A 6,000-nucleotide genomic window follows, 5' to 3' on the forward strand; every position below is an offset into this window, starting at 1 on the left:
GAGTTCAAGTCCCAGCAACCACATAGTGGCTCACAACCATTGGTAATGGAATCCAATTCTCGCTTCCGGTGTGTCTGAAGAGAGCGACAATATACTCATGTACATTAATAAACAGTTTTTTAAAAAAGAGAAGAAAAATATGAGAATAGGAGATGGAGAGAACAGCAGTTAGGTGCACTTGCTGTTCTTCTGGGGGAATCTTAATTCAGTTCCTAGGAACCTGCATCAGGTAGTCCACAACTGTCCACAACTTTAGCTGAAGGGACTCCATTAGCATTCACACTCATGTGCACACATCTATGTGCACACACCTGTACATAATTAGAAGTAGATCTTTAATAAGTAAAAATGAGGTTGGGTCTGGCAATGGGGGGATGGTTCAGTTGGTAAACTATTAGCCTTGCAAGCATGAGGGTGCAGAACCTCCCTCCCATCCTCCACCCCAAACCAAAGATAGGTGGATCCCTGGGGCTTGCTGCCCAGCCACAAACCTAGTCTAATTGGTGAGTCCCAGGCCAAAGAGAGACGCTGACTCAAAATAAGGAGGATGATGCTTCTGAGCAGCTTAGCTCAAGGCTGTCTTCTGGCATCCACGGGCATCAGTACCCAAATGTGCAACACACAAACACACACACACACACACACACACACACACACACACACAGAGAGAGAGAGAGAGAGAGAGAGAGAGAGAGAGAGAGAGAGAGAGAGAGAAAGGGGGGAGAAGGAGGGAGAAGTAGAGATTAAAATAGGACACAATTGGTTTACATCATTTTTTTTTAACTTAATAATTCAGGGGTTTTTCTACATGTCATTTATTCCTTGTAGATATCTTATTTTGAAATGGTGGGAATTGAACCCAGGGTCTCACGAATTCCAGGCAAACACTCTACTATGGCATTATATCTGTAGCCTCAAATCTTGTTTTTCAAAACGCTGCGTTTTGAAATCAGATGCTGGCACATCATTGATCTAACTGCCCTTGGTTCTTGCCCATCTCACTTATTTCTGATTGGCTGCTATTTTAAACACGGCCATGTGCAGCATCTTTTTAGTTCAGTGTTCCAGAAAGCTGGACAAGAAACCGATCTAGAGCGCTGGGTTTTGGGTTTGAGGATGAAAGAGACCAGGGTTCAAGTCCCAACTTGTTATTGGCCAGCTACCTGAACTTAGCAATTTATGGCACGGTGGCCTCAGTTTCCTCGTTCATTTTATCTCTGTCCCAGTTTCCGTGCATGGGCGCAGACCCGACGGTCCTTGTCACACCATTTGGTGCTCTAAGGGCTGAAGGAGTTAAGAGCAGTGTTGACAACGTTGCCCAGTGGGGAGTGAGTGCTCTGAAAATGTTAAGCCGCTACTATTCATTTTTGTGCTCACGTCTAATTATTTCCTTAGGAAAAGTTTCTTGTAGTAGGATTGCTGGATCAAATGGAGCACTTGTCTTCGGCCTTTTTTTTTTTTAGTAGTCTGCCAAATTGCCCTCCAGAAAAGCTGTGCCAATTCATAGAACTACCAGCTGCGCTTGGAAGTGTCCTTTACCACTCTCTCAACTTTGACTCTCTAGGAGGAAAGAAATGAGAAAGAGAGGAAGAGGAGAGAGTATGGTGGGGGAGGGAAAGAGAGAGGGAGAAAATCCAGCCTTTGCTAATCAGACTGAAGACATTCCCTTAGTGTCCTTTCCTTTCTGGTGCAGAGACACTTTCATTTTTCACACTGGCCATTTGTTTCTCTTCCCGTGGACATCCGCTGATTTGGTCTCCCCCCACCCACACCCCTGCCCACCCCCATCTTGGGATGTGGGCAAATGTTTCACCAACTGGACCACTACCCAATTAGAGCAGCCTGTTCTACTGGGCATGGCCTATTGTCCTGTGATGAGGTTGACTTTGGTCAAGTGTCTACATGGTTTCCTGGGATCTCTAGCTTTGGACTTTCTTGCCAGTGTCGTCTGGTCACCCCACCCCCGCCCCAGCCCTTGCTAGCCCAGAGACTGATAAGCTGGTGACTCATTTTGCTCTAATGCTTGTTCCGTTGTGTTTAGAAGACAATCTGGGCGGCACACGAGAGACAACCCAGACGGATGAAGTCTTGGGGAGACACTTGGCATCCTTTATTAAAAGCCGTTCAGCTCTGGCATAAAGGAGCCAGTCTAGTGACTCTGCGCACCTGCTTTCTTCAGGCTGCAGGTCGATATCATCTCCTCCTATAGAGTTTAAAAGTTTCATCTTCTAATGTGTGCTGTGATAGCCTTGGAAAGCACTCAGCTCAGTATGAACTGCTAGGTCTCATTTTATTTCTCAAGTTATTTTCCGGTCCCGGAGACACTTGACACCTGCCATAGTTTGGTATTCTTGGCAACTGCCCTCTGACTAGTGCTTGCCTGGTTCTTCCTTGACTGTGTCAACATTTCTGAGATGTTTGGAATCCTCACTAGACAAAGGTGAGATCGGGATGTAAGTGTCTGGAAGACTTAACATCCTCACAAGACGCAACCACTTATTTATTTGGAAAAGAATATTCTTCGAGAAAATGAGTAGAGAGCTGAGTGGCGGCAGTGGTGGGGCACACCTTTGATCCCAATACTTGGGAGGCAGAGGCAGGTAGAGCTTTGAGGCCAGCCTGGTCTACAGAGTGAGTTCCAGGCCAGCCAGGGATACACAGAGAAACCCTGTCTGAAAAAAAATAAAACACAAAAGAAGCAGAGGAGGAGGAAGAGGAGGAAGAAGAAGAGAAAGAGGAAGAGAGGAGGAAAGAAAAGGAACCACCTAGGAAGTTGTTAGGCACCAGAGGAAACATTAAATATGATAGAAGAACCGAGTAGATGAACAACTCTCATATCTGTAGATGTGAGAACTAGTTGGGTGTGGTGTGTGTGCTTACAGTCCCAGCATAAAGAGGGAGAGGCAGGAGGATCTCAAGTTTGCTGTTAGTTTGACTGTTAAGGGAGCCCTAGGTTTAACTCTTAGTACTTACAGGATGTTGCATGAATGGGCTAAGAACTAATCATATATATATGAGTAAAGGTAAAAACTCTTACTCTGCTAGATATTAAGGAACACTGTAATGTTGTTAAATGTTCTTGGAGCGTCTAACATATAAAGTCCCATCAATGGGACAGAAGGACTGCATCCAGCAGTCCTAGGTGTGTGAGCATTTGGTCTGTGAAGAGGTAGCCACAGAAATCAGTAGGGGAAATGGGTTGTACTGTATGTCAACTTGACACAAGCTAGAGTCATCAGAGAGGAAGGAGCCTCAATGGGGGAATTTCTCCATGAGATCCAGTTGTAAGGCATTTTCTCAATCAACGATCAAAGGGGGAGGGTCCAGCCTATGGTGGGTAGTGCCATCCCTGGGCTGGTGGTCCTGGATTCTGTAAGAAGTCAATCAAGTTGAGCAAGCCAGTAAGCAGCACCCTGCTGTAGCCTCTGCATCAGGTTCTTGCCGTTTGAGCTCCCATACTGACGTCCTTTGACGATGGACAACATTGTGGAAGTGTAAGCCAAGGAAACTGTTTCCTCTCTAACACGGCTCTTGGTTATAGTTTTACTGCAGCAGTAGAAACCCTGACTCTGTCGTGGATTATCTTAATGGTGTTGGGGAAAGTGGTTCTGAGTGGAAACAAATACAAATCACTTACCAAACAATAAAAATCTGAAGGAAAAGCTTTATGGTACTGGTTAGGGAGAAATCTCTGAAGTAAGATATAAAAAAATTCAACCAAGTTGGGTATGGTGAGACATAATCTGGGGGTAGGAGGAGCTGGGAGTTCCTGAACAACTGTCTCTCTCACACACACAAAAAAAGTTCAATAGTTGCTTTCTGCTCAATTACAACCAGTGGTTGACAGACTGTGAACATTTAAAAAAATGTATTATGTGTTTGTTTTGTGTGTGCATATGTGTGAGAAAGAAAGAGCATATTGTGTACCTGTGTGTGCATGTATGTGCATATGTGTGATGCAAGTATGTGCACGTGTGTCTATGTGTGCATGTGTGCCATGGCATGGGTGTAGAATTCAGAGCAGTACCTTCAGGTTTTGGTTCTTTCCTTTTATCACTTGGTCCCGGGAACAGAATGAAGGTCACTGGGCTTGGCAGCCAACTCTATTACCCACCGAGCCATCTCACCAGCCTGGGAAAAGATTTCTTTTTCTTACACGCTTTTTCAACAATAGCTCAAGGATTAAAATCCACAGGACATAAGAAACTCAGCTGTAAAGTACCAAGAAGAAAACCTGACAAAACCTAATTTATAAAAACAGGAAACATATATTCCCTAGAAACTTGAAGGATGGATAAATATATACAGAGAAGTGTAACTTTATTGGTAAAAATAAAAATAAAACCAGAAATGACCACTTATGTAATACTCATCAGACTGGAGAAAAAGAAAAGACAAAGCAAGAAGTCTCAGATGTCGTAGCAGAAATTAACATCTTCTAAGTGAGGGTATCTGATGACTTACCTTATAGTATTCAGTAAAACCCAATTAATTTTCACCCATGCCTTCTCACATGGTTGAAATGACCTATTGCTATTGGGAAGTAAGTAGTGTCTCACAGTTAGTGTGAAGCTAAACTAAACGAGAGATACATCAGCAGGCTCTTCTTGTGCTAATGTAATAAGGTTGGTCATCTCATGAAAAGTTTGCCTGTGTGTGTGGAGTGAGCCTTACCAGATGATGATGTAAACCTATTTCCTATTGAAGGTCACAATGCAAATTTTGAATAAAATACTTTGAAAATGAGTGCTATCCTTACCCCCAACAGCTCTATTTCCCTATAGAAACTCTAGCAAAGTTAAAGATCCAGATATATACACAGTTCTAGGACTGCCAGGCTTGTGTAGACAGACGTTGTCTTAAACAAACCAAGAAACAAAGATACAGGTATGAAGTTCAAAACAGTATTGTTTGTGACCACAAAGTGACGACAACATATTATACTGGTCTGAAAATAATGTTCAACAATGATGAAAAGGTTAAATAGTAGTTAAACCAAATGCATTAGAATTACGTAAATTAATATAGATCTCAAATGGTATTGATTGAACAAAAGTCAGCAGAATAAAATATGGTGCAATAGCATATGTGGTGAAAAATGCCCTTTTCAGGGCCTGTGAGATGGGTTAGTTGGTCAAGTGGTTGCTCTGCAAGTGTGAGGACCTGAGTTCAAATCCCCATGCCTGCATGAAAACAGTACCATGTGATGGTATGTGCCTGTGATCCTGACACTGGGGTGGCAGAGACAGGTGGATCGCAGGGTTCACTTGCTAGCCATCTCTAGCTGAAACAGCTTGTCCTAGTGCTGTGGAAGATGGTTTCAAATGGAAGGTGGAGAACTGGCAAGAAGGCTCAATGGGTAAGAGCACTTGCAGCTCGAGCCTGGTGATCCAAGTCTGACTCCTGGGAATCTGCGTAGTAGAAGGAGAGAACTGATTCCCCCCCCCCCCCCACACACACACACCTGCACTCACACAAACAACTCATATGCAGTAGATAAACAAATGTAAAACTTTCAAGAATTAAAAAAAAATAAGCAATTGAAGAAGCCACTCAGCATGCAACTCTGGCCTCCAAGTTCAAACACATTCACACATGTTCTCATATGGTCACACACATGTGTGTCTTTTAAAACGATATCCTATTTGGTTTGTAGATACACCTAGGTATATGTTTTAGATCAGATTGTCTAAGTCAGTGCATTTAGTAGATCAGGAATGTGTGGGTGTCTCTTAATGGTGGGGAATGGAAAGTAGCAAATCATGGGGGTTACTGATGATAGACAAGAAAATAAATCACAAAGCAGACTGCTAGCTTCTGAGAGCGAGCGCGAGGAATAAGTCATCAGCTCCTGGGGAGAGAGGAGGTTGCTTCACCCTCAAAGGGGGAAATGCGTCATTACTTATGAAAAGCCTCCAATACACGCATCCTGTTGCCCCTGTGGCTGCTCTGCTAGTGTGTGCAGCAAGCTCGTAGTAAGAGAGTTTTCTAAAAATGTTC

This window comes from Micromys minutus (assembly GCF_963924665.1).
Source record: "Micromys minutus genome assembly, chromosome: 11".
Taxonomy (NCBI): Eukaryota; Metazoa; Chordata; class Mammalia; order Rodentia; family Muridae; genus Micromys; species Micromys minutus.